We start from the raw sequence: 16002 nt of genomic DNA on the forward strand, positions 1-16002 counted from the left end.
ACCTCCTCCATGCATGTCCAGTGTGGCTTTTTTGGGCAGAGCATCCTCAGCCTCGGGCCAGAGCTGCCCTACAAGGGCTGTATCAGGCCATGCAGACAGGGTGCAGCGGCTGCCCTGAGATGGCAAGACAAGAGGAATTACAGGGACTTAATCGAGACCCAGATGTCTGGAGACACAAGAAGGAAGAAGCTACATTAGGAGGCAGTTTGGAGAACATCTCCGCAGCATTTGAACGGTTTGGCTGACACACCAGAGCCATCAGAGGACTACTGGCCTCACAGTGCATGCGAGGTGCCAGCTGACTGGGGGCTCACTTCCCCAGGCTTGTCACTACCCTTTAGGTTTCTTGGAGCGTGTCTCTCTCCGGAAGCCCCCCTCCTACCTCAGCAGCCACACAGCCCGGGGCAGCCCTCACAGTCCTTGCCAGTGGCACTTCCCTTGCCAGCTGGCAAAGGCAGCTGATGGGCAGAGGCAGCTGCCTCGCTCCTGAGATGCAATGGGCAACAGGCATCACCACCACAGACACCCAAGGATGCCCTTCCCAGTGTCCCCCATGGCCAGGACAGGTGGGAAGCCACTGCCCTGTTGGTTGGAGCTACCCAGAAGCGGGAGGAAACTCTGCAGATGGCAGAGTGCAACAGACTGCAGGCAAACACAAGCTCCATTTGATAGCTCTAAGAGCCAGAATAAATCAGATTATGGATAAATTACTGATCGGACTCACCTGAAAAGCTTGTGAAGAGAAGGCAGTGTTTTAGACTGCCTCCAAACCCTGGTCAATCTGGTCCTTCCGTGGACAGAAATGCTTCTTCATAAACTTTATCTGGAAATGAAGCCATCAGCTGCGTTATTCTGCATGGCTCCCACAAGTTCAGAGTGTAACCTGATGGTTTCACTCAGGGGCCTTGACTGGTACCCCCCATCCCTGCTGGGTTTCCTACGGACCCCTGCCTCTTGGTACCTGAAGTGCAGTGCTCCTGCATCTCCAAAGAGAAATACACACCTCTGTATAAGAAGGAGCCCAGATATGAAACTTCTTCTGTCTCAAAAGGGGAGGATTAAGTCCCACGAGCCTGATGTTAAGTCTGTCCTGGCCAAAATGCTGAAATCAGCCAGGGAACTTGTATTGTCTCTCAATGTAAGTTTTGGATCCTTTTAGATTGGGCTGAAATCACTCATGGGAAAGAACAGTACCTTATTCAAAAGCATGGGGAGAGATGCTGTAGGAGCCCCCGCATGAGGGGGACAGTGATTTGCAACATGAGCAATGCAAGGCCCAGGCCTTCTATGCCTTCCACATAAGCTGCTAAAAATGGGCCCTTCTTTCAGCCCAGAGGCCAGGAATTGAAAAAGGAAAAAACCCATCTCCCTGTGCTTGTGCTGCCACCTCCCTCTTTCTCCTCTGCTTGCGACAGACAGCTCGGGCTGTGAAGACACGGTGCCGAGGTGAGTGTCTGTGTGTGTGCGTATGCGAACGCCTCTTGGTGTGATTCCTCCTTCCTTGCCAAAACATCTCTTGCTGTTTATTTATTTATTTCTCCCTGATAACGGAGGGGATCGCGTTTCCGGAAGAGTGCCAGCAGATGATACGAGCCCAGGACTGATACTGCCAGCAAACCCATGCCAGCCCTTTCTGCCGGAAAAATTTCATTTTTTCCAGAAGGAAGCCATGAGTGTGAAGCAGAATCCAAATCCGATTTCTCGGCATTTTTTGTTATCACTCAGCAGCCCACCAGGTGGGGCAATGGAGGGAGCTCACTCAGCTGCAACTCAGTGCCTTAATCCAATTTACAGCTTCTCTTGGAGAGATAATTACAGCCCTGAAACCAGTTAGCACTGTACAAAGAGGCTCTCGAACCAAAGCCCCGATCCTGTCTTTCACATATTCACCTAGAGTGTCAGGGATGCTTTGGAGAGGGAGGGGGGCACTTGAGCTAAGCCATTGTGAATGGAGAAGTGTTTACAAAATGTCCCATCGTGGGACACATATGCCTCACTCGCACACTCAACACAGGTTTCCTAAAGCCCCATAGGGAGTGACAGTGTAGGATTGTCACCCCCTGGTTCGGACACTTGGGCAGTGAGAAGGTGGTCAACTCTTTCCCTGGTCATCACTACACCTCTCTCCCATTAAGGCAGCTCTTGCAGACACCCTGAGGTAGCCAAACCTGTTCAATTTCACCCCAGTGATCAGTGATAGCACTTGGTTTAATACAAAGGTGCAACCTCTCTTTGCAAAGACACTATAGGTTATAGCATCTCACACACTGAGTGTGCCATCCCTGTAGCTGCTTGCTTACTTGCATTGCACAGCAGCTGGGCCTGAATTTTGCACACCCCCTTATCCCTCCGCTTGGCTCTCACACAACTGGCCAGACAGGTCTAAGCTTCACAAAGAGAAGGAGTCTGAGGCGCTCTGTAGCAGGGCAAAAGGCATGCAGGAACATCTATGCTCTATGCAGACATCCAAACCCCATCCGCAGACATCCAAACCCCATCCTTTTCAGCATCACAGCCTTTCTGCATTGCAAGACCCAATGGGTGATGCCGCTCCCATCACCATCACAGCACTGCCTTGTGCACCTAGAAAGAAAACATTTGAGGAACTCACTAGTGGTAAAGTCTTTGTGGCAGATACCTTTGAAATTTCCTGTCGTATTCCCACAGTGATGTGTGGGGAAGGGGACAAGCAGCCATGTGATACTGATTGATGGACATACTGGACTCAATATGCAAATTATCAAGGATGAAGCTTGGGGCTTCAGTGGGTTTCCTTAAGCCACATTAAGTAACTTGTAAACTGTAAATTAACCTCCCTTGGCTTAAAGATCTTGATCTTCATCACTCTGATGTGATTCGGGAAGATCTTCTTTGCATTTATAGGTGATTTTCACTCTGACTGGCATATCCCAGAGATATCCTTAGGATTTAAGCATTAGAAAGGAATGGAAAAGACAAAATACAGATTCCTGGTGGTAGGAATGGCAGCTGGTGTAGGAGCAATTGCAGATCAAAACATACAGAATGTAAGTAATCCACTGGGAAGCATGTAACCCCTCCCCAAGGCCTGGTTAACAGCAGAGGCCAAGTTGTTACCACCAGCTAAATAGATGGAAGTCCTGTTCTGGGAACTCCTCCTCTAGATGTAGGTCTGGAAAGTCTTTGGGGAAAGAATCAGCCAGTATCGCTGCAACTGCATGTGCCACGGAGCACCAGCTCTGAGGCCAAGAGGGACTTTCCTTCCTTGCCTTGTACTGAACTGAAGGAGTCAGGTTAGCTCGCTGGCAGAACATCTTCTTCCAACAGGCCAGAAAGGCCATGGCAAGTCTGCAGTGACAGAGCTTTCCCTGGGGAAAAATAACCTTTTGTTGCTCTTGTTCAAACATTCAGTCACAAGCGGAAAGTGTACTTGGTTGGGATCCAGGTTCAAGCCCTCACTCTTCTACTCCTTTCCTCTGTGTCCTTGGCCAAGTCCCTCCACATAGCATCAACAGTTGACAGCAGGCACCGTCTCTCACTGGGTGTGCCTGTGCTGGCAGGTACAGTCAGAGCTGAGCTCTGAAGCATGGCAGTATACAGGAGAGGTCAGAGTTGGCTGGATGCAAAAGGCATGGCTTATTCGTTCATATGTAGCCCTGGAGGACCGTGCCTAGACATAGAAGGCTGGCACTGAGTGAATTTCTCTCCTTGTGGACTTCTGGCTGGGCTCTTCTGCAGGGCAGACATGCCCTCATATGGGTTTCTATCTGAACGGACTAAATGATGGATGTTATTTTGACTGGAGCCTCGCAGCTATTGCCTGGAGTCTGGGGTTGATCACATGGAAGCTTGTCTTCACTCTAGCAGGAAAGGGAGTGGAAGCAATCAGATCTCAAAAATAGAGATACTCCATTTGGAAAGTCTTTGGTCTCTGAAGCATTTCTAGAAACACCTCTTTCTTGTAACTCAACCCCATTTTAAGCCTTAAAATGCATATCTGCTGTGTACTGGATACACACTGGACAAGTTTATGAACTCCTCAGCTATCCTGGTAGGTCCTCACTCTGGCAGTAGTTGCAATGTGAATTCCATAAATATATTCCATGGGAGCAGCTGCTTATATTTCCTAGCAGTGTATTAGCATCTAATCCTCTTAGCTTCTTCATCCCTTTTGCATAATATTATTGTCCAGTAATATGAAATATAGAAGGTCTATTTTGAACCATGATGTCCCTCCTTTGATTCAGGTTGTCTGAATCAATGCTCTAGCTGTGGCACTTGGCTTTTCCATTGACTGCTCCTGTGGCATTTTTGACCCGCCAGGAATGTGGCTAAAGGGCAGCTGAAGCTTTCCTTCCTAGTGAACCGAGGGCAAAGTGTGGTTCATCTGAAACACTGCCTACCACTCATGGGGATGCCACCCCTTGTGCATGTGACATCCATTTGGTTTTCATAGCACATCTCCATCAGAACCAGTCATCCTCCAAGAGTGTAACAGGGATATCTTACACATTGCCTGTGTAAACACCTCTATTTAAGAAGTCATTTCACCTGCCTCTCTAATGTAACCAACCTCTAATGTAGGATACAACCACCCCATTAACAGGTTATTATATGGTTCCCTGGGAGGTCTATGAGAAATTAAGTATATTGGTTTCAGCAGTCAACAGAGTTGAAATCCATGGATTCCTTCACTTGCATCCACCTGGCACCTGGGGCACAATCTCTAACACTGAGCAGTGGAGAGACCTAGACACACAAAATCACCATGCTGATTGTGCCAGGGTTAGACATGCACTTGCAGCAAATGAAAGCACTGGACCAATGCTGACCCAAAGGGGAAAGCAAAGTATTAGCACTCTGCTTCTCAACTCTCCACAAGTTCCACAATGCATGACTGTACTCACTTTCCCTATCACAACACTAACTGCAACATAAACTAGATTGTATTAGGAAAGCCCAGGAGATCTTCCAGTCCTACATTATATCATGTCTTCACAACAGCTCTGACCAATGACACCTTCTCCTCTGGAAGACAGACTATGGGCTCTTCACCTCAGAGACATTTTCCAATAGATAGACAAAATCCATAGCCATTAAAGGAGTGCTGGTAAAGTCATTAGTATTAATTTGAATTACTATGCTTGGGCTTGAGGGTGTTTTATTGTTGGGTTTGATTTTTATATTGTTGGCTGTTTCTGTCGTCATTGAAGAAGCTAGGACATAAGAGGGGCATGAAACCTTTTAGGTGGAGGAGCATGTATCCAGTGGCAGCAGATCAGGAGGCCAGCTTTAATGATGACCTTTTACAAATAACTGCATCTTTTAAAGAGTTTCCTACACTAAGCCAAATCCTGGAGGCCTTGCCTATCTCAGAATGTCATGATTAGGCCTGAAGTCTTTTGTCAAAGTTGTATGCCTGGATCCAGAGAGGCAAATTTAACAACCTCTGCTGGAACTGCACTGCCATTTAAAAGCACAGGAAATACAGAACTAGAGATTATTAAAAAAGAACAGATAAAAATGAAAACAGTCACCTCTGGTCAACCTGGTGACTTCAAAGGGCACTGAATGGCTCCAATCTGTGACATCTCAAAAGCTGTGGTGTATGCAGCCTCAAACCACGTACCTAATTTTTTTTTTTCTTTTTTTGTTTTTTTTGGAAACCTCACCTTATCTGTCTGTTCCAGCTTTGTCTAGACTCACAAAGCAGCACCATATATAGATGGGAGAAAAGCTAGGTGCCTATCTAGAGTACACTGGTGACTGGCCCAGCAGCCAAGTAAGGGTTGGGAGGAAGGGACAGCATGACTCTCTCTCAAACCTTCTTTGGTTGGTGCAAACAGCAGCCTAAAGGCTGACGGGAATTTCCCCCCTCTCTCATTGTGGTCTGAATTGGGAATATTGCACCGATGGAGCTGAGTAAAACAGCACTGCAGCCAGAACAGCTGCCAAATGGCCATCAGGCCAGACTTCGTCAAGACACACGGAGCTGGGCTGGGACCCAGCAGGTCCCTGTGGGGTCCTCACCCCTTCCACCAGGTCCAGGGCTCTTCCCCTCTCTCTGGCAGCAGCATAGCCTCCCCCAGGCGTGCTGCTGCTGCTGAGCTGTGCGGCTGGAGGGAATGGCACATTGAAGCAATTTGCCAGGCTGCATGACAATTACTAACACAGATGCTCCTGTGTCAATATGGGCTCTTCTCTCTGTTCTGGTTACAGCGATGGGTGTGCCTGGCGGGGACTCCTCTCGGCACAGGCCAGTAGGATTATGGGGTTGGGAAGGGGCCATGTCTGCCTGGGCTTGTGAGGGCAGAGGCAGCCTCAGAGACTGTCCCTGCTCCCTCCCCTCCTCTAGCCTGTTTGTCAGGGTCTCCAGCTGCCTGCCACCACCACATGTTTCCCTCTGTGTCCCCCCTACCCAAATAATGTGGCTTTGTCTCTGCAGCATCCCTGCCTTGCTGCCAGTTTCATGGTTAGTGGTAAGGGAAAGGGACAGTGTCCAACTCACTTCTCTTGCTAAAGGCTCTGCGTCCCTCATGCCCCCTTCTTCTTTCAGTTTCCTCTCCTCTCCCCCTGCCCCAATTGTTGTCCTTTTAACTGGGATATCTGTCATTGCACAAGTGCCAACATGTTACACCCTCTACAGACATGAGAGGTCAGATAGGGCAGTTTTCATGAGGGTCAGGACAGGCATAAGGAATCACAGACAAACCCCTATAAGCAGTTCTAGGATCCATCTTCCCCTGTCGTTTTTTGTCCAATATCAAAGTCTAGATGTTTTTGGCTGCCAAAGCCTGAAATGTAGGGAAAATGTTCGCATCCAGTATTCAAATGTCATCAAACCCCATCCAAATTGAGAAATGTCATCAAGTTGACATAAGGACTTCAGCCAGACACTGTTAACGGTACACACTGCCATTGCCACGCACATGATGACATTGTCCTCCTGAGTGTCTTGAGAGACTCCAAGATCTAAGGAGATACGGCGCAGGTATTGATCAGGTCTGTATGAACATAAGGGTCCTTCCCCTGGCTGCAGCTTTAGCACGAGATGGAAAGACGAGCAGTCTTGTGCTGTTTGCTGCCCAGCGCTGCCTGACCTTGCCTCTGCAGAGGAGGCCTAGAGGGGCTGCGTCCAGGCGTGCCAAGCCTATGCCTCATGGTTGCACCCTCACCAGTGCCTGTCCCGAATTGAGACATGGCAGTTGCTGCTGAAGGCTGAGTCACAAAGCAGTCTGTCGGACTTCTTCCAGACAGCACATCTTGAGGTGATTTGAGATACTACAGCTTTTAGCTGCTCTTCTTTGTTAGCTACTCCTTGTCCCTGTGTCCACCACAGGAGCACATCCCGCTTCCCCCAGGCTGGAGCAGCTGAGGCACAGCCACGTCTTGCCCTCTGCCAACTCAGCAACAGCAGATGGGTGTGCAGGAGAGGGCCAGCAGGGCCGGTGAGCTGGGAGGAGATCATGACTGTGACAGACCTCACTGCCCACCAAAGCAGTCTGGTAGCACACACAACGTAACACCAGGCTTCTCCCTTGCCCCGTAGAGATGGCTACTGTTGGCTTAACCCCAGGACAAAACCATCTCAGGATGTATCCTTAGTGCCTTTTGCTCTCTAAGGAGGCCAGCAAATGGGTCTGCTGCTCCTGCCAGACCTGCACCAAACCAAATAGGTCTCCCTCAACCCCAAACCAGCTTTCTTCTGCCCCTCCTCTGCTAAAAAAAGCTGTACCGCTCCTTTAAATGTGGTGCATGTAAAAAAAAAAAATAAATTGACAAGCTCCCTCACTCTCAAAAGAGTGAGAAATTTTCATTGATTGATTTCTTCATGGCTTCTTAAACAGATAATTAATTCACCGTGAACCTGCGGACACACCGTCGTGAGTCGTTAATATTGTAAATTCACATATACTTCAATAATCGCCTGACCCCCCCGTCACCCCGAAAAACAGATAGCTGTGCAGCAAGGAGGAGGGGAATGGGGGGGAATCGATTTTCAAAGACATGAAGGGATCACCCAGCAAAGGGAAGCTATTGATTCTCTTTTATAAGACACCGCTATAATATTTATTCTTTTGTAAACAGAATTAACCCAGCATCATGGGTCATTCTTACCGAACAACTTTCCTCACATGTGCACAGCAATGCCGATTGTATCAGATGAGGTAGAAACATCCAAACTGCACCACCCACCCTAGCCCACACCTCAGCATCTGCTCAGCTTGTGCCAGCCACGTCCTACCGCTGTGGCGCAAACCCAGCTGGCGCTGGCCTGGCCGCAGCAGGGATAGGGATGGGATGCCCAGGAAGTGGGCACGCTCTTCTGACCAAGTGCTGCTGGCACCGTGGTGGTGCTGGGCTGTCTCATGCTGGGGAGGAGGTGGTTGGGGGGCTGCTGCAGCACAGACAGGAGTGAGGACCCCATCACGTTCAATTTCTTCGCTGACCACCCGTGGCAGGGGATGCAACCAAAGGGTCCATGCAGGGCATCACATCCCACAGGCTTGGTGGTCCCTTGCACAGGGACAGCACAGGGACAAGAAGCAACAGGGCTGCCTGTTGCTGAGGCACAAGCTGTTGCTTCTGGGAGGGACAACTGCATTTCACCCAAATGAAAGGTCACCCCAAAAGGAAATAAGAGCCTGAATATGAAAAGTGACAAGCAAAAGCCAAGGGGAAGATTCCAGATAAAGCATTCCAAGGAAAAGCCAACAAGATGTGATCTAGTCCTGGAAGGATCTGTAAATCTTGGCTGGAGCTGCCTTCCTTTCTTTGTGTTTATCTGCATAAACATGGCATCACACTTCTCCATAAGAGACTAGTCACATACATTCCAGTCTCTTGAAGATGCACCTGTGTGGGACATCAAAATGTGTTTTGCATAGAAAAAGATGCAAATCCTTGCCTTAGGTACAGACACACCTGAGGTCTGGAAAAGCCTGGAGGATGTAACTGTGAAACTCCTGGCTGCCCATCAGCTCCTGAATTGCCCACCAAATACGACCATGCAGCCCAAAGCAACGATAGAAATTACAACAACACATGGTCTTCTTTTCATCTGCCTCTCAAATGTGAAACTATGTTTTCCAGCAAGGTCTATCCAAGAACTTCTGGCAAGAGCCACGAACATGCCATAAGAGCTATGACTCCGATTTTTACACAGAAGAAAGATCACTTCTTTGTCACGTTTCATGGGCTAAACCCAGAGCCCCTGGGGTGGAGAGGTGGCATGGGGGTGTTAAGCTGTGAGGGGTAGACCCTTAGCAAGGCGGCGGAACGCGGTTCGGCGGCTGCCGGGCGGGGTGCGCTCGCTTTGCCCGGGCTGGCAGCGGCGGGACGGCTCCGAGCCGGCCCCTCCACCTGAGATCCGGCCGTGCCAGGCCGCCGGCGCTGCGGCTGCCTTCTCCTCGCCTTTCTCCCGTCCCGGCCGGCAGCCGGGGGCAGGCGGGAGCGAGCGATAAACTCTGTCAAAGCATTTGAAAGCGGAGGGGGAAGAGGCAGCCGGGGACCGGGCGGCAGCGGAGGGGCAGGCGCGGGCAGCGGAAGCCCTAATTAAAAGCGGGTCCGCGGGCAGGCAGGGCTCCATTCAGAGGGCTGACAAAGGGAGGGTCTGTGGAGCAGAACCGGGAGGCAGTGAAAGGAGAGGGCCCCGCGGCGCCCCTCGCCCGCCAGCATGGCATGGCAAGGCACGGCACAGCTGCCCGTCCGGCAGCGCCCGTCTGACCCGGCCTCTCCGGCCGCCATCCCCTGGACGTTAGCCGAGCTACGGCCTGCGAAGGGAGGCCGCGGCGGCGGGTCCCGGTCTCGCTCCCCGTGCCGCCCTCCCCAGCAGCCGCCTCCGCTTGCCCGGCCGGCGGAGGGGAGACCTGGCCGGTGGCGCGGGAGGGAGCGCCAGCCCCCCGGGTCACCTCCCAGCTGCCGGCCGGCAGACAAGCGCCTTTCCACTCCAGCAGTGCCCCTGAATGCACTAATTAGCCCCAGATCTCGGTGCTGGGGGAGGCCACGCCGGTCCTATGACAGCCACGAGTGGCCTAGCCCTTAAGGGAGAGTCAACGCAGCCCTATCTTCCCTATGGCCTTGGGTGGGATGTGGTGGAGGGAAGCCTGGGCTGGGTATGGGGCCAGCCCTGTGGCACCCCTCTCTGTGAGGGCACCCCGTGGGGTGGGGGCTCAAAAAGGGGGCTGCCTGGCCTTGTGTTTTCTGGGGGTCAATGCTATGAAAGGCTGGGGGGAGAAGAGAACAAGAGGCCCAGAGCCTGTTGAAGGGCAGCCTGTACATCACAGTTAATTTGGGGCTCTTTCCAAAACAAAGGCTCTCTATGGCTTTCGACATGTTTACACAACAGTGCACAGAAAGAGCAGCAGAGTGCCATCTCAAGGGCTCCCTCCCTATCTCCTGCCTCTTTGCCTTCCCTCCCCTCACCCAGCACATGTTCGGCACTGTCTCCTTCAGACCCTTTCTTGCTACAAATGCATATTTTTCTCCCCTGCCACACATGCTTTGCTTTCTAGGGACTTCCCAATGCTTTGCTGCGAGGCATTCACAGCTGTGGTGCCCCACACGCTCCCAGTTGAGGACACTCAGCATGGAGAAGCTTGTGGATACAGGAGTCCTAATACAGCAGCCACATGTTGGGAAGCTACTGCTGGTAGCTGGTAGGGAAGAGTCCGCCCTAGCTCTAGCCTCTCTTCCCTGGACTTCAACAACATTAGAATCAATCCTTCGCAGAGGCCACGCTATTACATGTCCCTAAGTGGGTTCTGTAAAAAGAGGGAAGAAGAAAACTATATAGGGTTTTCAAGTAGGAATCCTCAGGTTAAATCAGTGGCTGCACCAGGGCCACGTGGTCTTCTCCATCTAAAGACCAAGGCAGCTCAGAGGTGCACCAGTTTTTGCTTGCCTAGCAAAGGGACAGACAGAGGAATAGGGAGCTATATGAGAGCTCAGGACAGCAGTGGGATCAGTGAAAGAGCTGGGGAGAAAGGTGAGCACACATCGGTCTCACTCAGCTAACACCAGTTAAACCAGGTTGACATATAAACGAGGTGCCAATGCAGAACAAACCACATCACCTGATTTAGCTGGTTGTGTTATCAAGCTCAAGGATTCATTACTCTCAGACTCCGTGTCATGGTGCTCACAGCCCTCACAGCAGTGTGATGCCCCTCACTGGATCTCAGAGCACTCCGAAAACCTGCAGAATTCAAAGCCCCTCACAGGCTCTGACATAGTGGGGGAAAAAAGCGGCATGGTATAGAGGAATAAACAGCAGGCAGCAAACCAGGGCCATGGATTAACCAACTCATCTTTGATTTTCCTTCCCTCCCACATCTTCTCTATCCAGCTTCCAAGGGCTTCCAGCTGGGGCCCCTTTCTCACCTGTACACCCCCAAACCCCAGAGGCCCCCATTACACTCCAGGACCCTGAGAATGACTGCAAACAGCCAGGAAGAAACTCAAAAACCCTAGTGAGAGTGTAATTGCCTTCAAAGCTAGCAGAGCCAGCATGAGAGACTGTCTTCAGTATGAACAGCCTTTCCACCATCACACGCCTCAGCCAGGTGCACAACATCTTTTGCAAAGGCCCAAGGGACTAAAACAGCTCTGCAAGGCCTTAAGAGAAGGGAAATTGTTATCAGAGTCTCCTGTTGACTCCACAGCCCACCAAGGAGGCTGCTGGCTTCTACAGGCCGTCCCCCATCTGTTGGAATAGCAGGAAGTTTTGCGTTAGCAATAAAAAATAAAAAATGCTGGAGTCCAACTGGTGACTGAAGTCTGGTGCCAGGCTCCGCTGCAGAGACATCACAGCTGCGTACAGTGCCTGCTCTGAAAGAGGTGCTCATTAAACATTTGCCTTGGGTTTATTTTCCCTGTTTGCTAAAACCAGACATTCACAACAAGAGTCTGTAAGGGAGGGCTGCAAATCTAAAGTTTGATTTCATAAAATCTAATACTACCAGCCATCTGACTGGGCTCTTCTTCCTTTGCCCTCTGCTTTTAGCCTTTAGTGAGGTTACATTGAAAAGCTTACAGCCACATGGGCTACAAGTGATTTTTATTTTCTAATTAAGAAACCCAAGCTTGTCAAGTAGGAGGTCAGGCTTTTTGAGAAGACCCCAAGTAGCCAGTACACTCTTTAGAGCTGGCAAAAGGGGTTCCACATCACAGAACTGCCTTAAGATGCAGAAAGGACTGTTTTCTAAGCTGGATATTTTTGGTGGAGTGCCTGCCTTTTTGCCCAGCTATCAAGATGCTTTCAGTAGCTGTAGATACCTTCCGTGCATGAGCCAGATCAAGGCTGAGGAGCTGGTCAACAAACTGGACTCCCAAAATACAGAACACACATGAATGCCAGGCTGCTTGGAGGAAAGCTCTCATTAGCAAGGCTAAAGCAGCAGAGCTGTGGACATGATTCAGAAGTAGCAACATCTGGATGTCAACAACACATCAAGTCTCCAAGGGGAGTGGGACAGTTAGTAAGCTAGGTAGTACCCACAGCTTTGCATCATATAGCCCAATAGCACATGAGCTTTTTCCTCACTAAATACTATTCAGCTGCACCTGAAGTAACTTGAAAAGTTTATTTAGCAGGTTCCCCACTGAGTCTGGGAAGCTCTGGCTGGTTGCAAGCTCATCCACTGCTATAGTAAGGGCTGAGCCTTCACATTTCCCACTGCTACCATCTTGGGAAGCTAGTGGTCCCTAGGCATCGCTGCTTTGCATGCACCCTACACCCAAGCACTGCAGTGCACCATCCACAGGAGCATGACATCTGCCTGCAGCTACCCTGGTGACGGCGCCAGTCCTTGGCATAGTCAGCACCAAGCTGGTCTCCTCCAGCTCTCTGGGCACCAGAGGGAAAAGTGGCCTCCCTGTGGAGCCACGCTGTGAGGCACTGACACAGATTGATCCACAAGGTGCCCCTGATGTTCTCCCCTTCTGATTGCTGCATTTTTTGTGACAAATTGATAAACTGCATCTCCACTCAGTTAAAGATTTGATCTCGCTCTCTTAATCCGCTGTCAATAAGATATTAATCGCGCACCCGACCCGTTCTGTTCCCCGTCTGCCTGCAAATCCAATAATCATTTCAGAATTCACAGCCGAGTGGGGCACTCCCTTCAAACAATTAATTTCAGGGGAGTCTCATTTATTTTCCCTGTAACCCTCTTCCACCCCACCCCTCCCCTGCTTGCCTGTCTGTCCCCTTCTCCCATCCCCATTTACACGCTTCCCAGCTGAAACTCCTGCTCAGCAGAGACAGGAGGTGGGAGCGCGATTTACACTGAGAGCTGGAGAGGTCCTTATGAGCTCCCTTCCATTTGCTGCTCCATACAGCTGATTAAACCCCCCTTGCTCAGACCCCAGACTTCTCTAAAGGTGGAGGCCAAATTCACCCCAAAACTAACACCCTGTCCTGCAGCCAACCACCCTGCAAGGAAGTGGGGCACATCCTGGTCTGCCTGGAAAGGTGGTGAGGTGGCACACAACTGCCTGGCTCGGGCTGAGGCTCTGGGTGCCAACTGTGTGTTCACAAGCCAGAGCCCAGCTAGCAGGACACAGGGGTGAACCTCCAAAACCTGGTGGGCTCAGCCCTACAACCTTTGAGTGTCCTTGTAGGCAAGTCACCAGGGAACTCCTTCCCTCCCAGGTCATGCCAATGTACCCACTCCACAGACAGGAGGGATAGCTCCAACTGCATTGCCCTTGCACCACTGGTGTTGCTACCCATGTGAGAAATTGTTTGTGCTCTCTCACTGATCCCACAGTGATGGGATTTAGGATATCCCTAAAATGAGATAAGAACTACATAGCCCTTCTCCCACCTCCCCTGGTCTTTGCTCTGCTAGTGGCTCCAGATTTCCACCCCTGGCCAGCCAGGGCAGGGTTTGTCCATGCCCAGAGCCATATGCCTCAGGGCAGGACAGGTAAAGGCTAGTTGGGTGAGAAGTGTGGGCCATGAGGGTGGGTGAACTGGTGACGACAGAGCTTTAGCCACATATGTCATTGACATCTCCTAGTAGCCCAGACTGCTCTCTGCACTTTTTGCTTTGGAGTTCAGAGCTTTTAGCTTCTCCCAACAGTCCAGAGGAGAACCAAGCTTCTTGGCCAGCTGTGCTCTGAGGCAAGGTCCCACTGCATCATTCTTTCCCTGTCCAGCCTTTTCTGGCACTGCATCTCAACTGCATCTAAACAGCCATCCCATTTTAGATGATGCTGGTAAGCAAATTAGTCTATGCAATAATTTCTAGCCACAATGTTCATATGAAGGCCACATACACAAACTAGAGTAGTTTGTGCCTCAAACTTGCTACCAAGAGTGCTGAAGACCAAGCACAGAGCCCATGGAGAGGTAAAACGTTGCAGAGAGCACCACAGAACATGCAAAGTCCTTCATTATCCCTGCAACAAATACTAAGAAAAAAGCCCAAATTAAAGTGTCCCTCACTGTTAAAGGACTCCCTACTGATGTGCTTTTTTTGCCTTGTCCTCTTTGTTATCCTCCCCCTTTACCTCAAACCCCACAGGAGACAGAAGCGCTATGACTAGATACAGGAAGGACTGGGAGAGCAGAGCTGTCGCTAGCAATAGCTGCTGTTGGCATTGGCAGGAAGGCCAGAGGAAAGAGTGTCTCTGCTCCTGTACGGGGACAAGAGCAGGGCTCTGACAAGCTCTTTAAGCTCCCCAGGCTCCAGAAAATGCTGCGCAAAGTGTTTTAGCAACAAAAGTCTTGAGAAGAACAAACACTCTAATCCCTTAATGAGCCGGCTGATCCCCCATCTTGGCTCTGGCTTCTCTAAAGAGCCACACGCTCCCCTCCTCCCCGGCCCCCGGCCCCCTCCGGAGCAACCCGCCGCGGCCGCCTCAGAACCGATTCAAGGTGCTCTTCAGGATCCAATCCAATTACCCTGCGTCCTGCTGAGCGGCCCCACAGACCGACGGCTCTTTCAGGCCTGAGTCTTATGGCCTGTTAATCCTCCCCTCATTAAAAGACCTTGTTCCTCCTTCTCAGAGAAGGAAAAAAAACCAACCCACAAAAAAACCCAGCCCCACACTGGGAAAAGTTTATGCAAGAGAGCCCCAAAGCACAGCACGAAAGCTGGACTGCAAGCTGTGGGCTCTCCCCATTCTCAGGGGTCACCTCTGCACAACTCAGGGGTGTCTCTGCCTTCTCCTGCCCCCATACCTGGCTCATGCATGAAGAGGACGGGCAGACAGCTGGCCCTTGTGCTGTTCTTGCACTGCGGCTTTATTGGCTTCTCTTTAATGGGCCTGTCATTAAGCCAGAAGGAAGCTGGGTGGGAGGGTTCCCATAAAACTAAGGCCTCACAGCTAATGAACACAGCACCCGGGGGAAAGGACGCAGGAGTGGAGTTGTAGTTGGTCATGCAGGACTGAGCTGGCCTTCGCAAGGACAGGGTCCCTCCTTGCTGGGAGAGGACATGTCAGAGCAGTCCCCTCTGCCATCCACCCCTCTGATCCCACACATGCGGGAGGTCTCCAGCCCAGAGGGTGGCCATTCCCACACTCGGGAAGCTCTTCTCAACACTTAGCTGGAGGGATGAGCCAGAGCTCAGTCAGCTGCAACCACCTCCTAACAAACGTGCAGTGCTGCCTCCCTTGGGGTGATTTCGCTCCTCTCTCTTCTGCTTCCTTCTGTCCCAAAGACGCAGTCGCAAACCCCAGCATTTTCCCTCCAGTTGCACATGTTTTCTAAAGTCTGACCAGCTCAGGTTCAAACTCACCAGTAGCTAGCACTACTGATGCCAGTACTCATTAGCCCACTGATACGAGTATAATGAAGAGCAGGACCGCTCCTCTTCTGAGGGAAGATCCGCATACGTACAAGCCAGGCCCTCCCTGCAGTCTTCAACTCACCCTGTTACACAGGGCAATAAGGAAATACGGTGATGCTGAGAAAATACTTCATAGTCAGCATTTTCCAAAATAAATCATAGTTCTGATTGTCACTGTCTGGTAAGCTGGATTTACATCCCCACCAGCACATCACAGAGCACA

This window comes from Strigops habroptila, chromosome 5, assembly GCF_004027225.2.
Source record: "Strigops habroptila isolate Jane chromosome 5, bStrHab1.2.pri, whole genome shotgun sequence".
NCBI lineage: Eukaryota > Metazoa > Chordata > Aves > Psittaciformes > Psittacidae > Strigops > Strigops habroptila.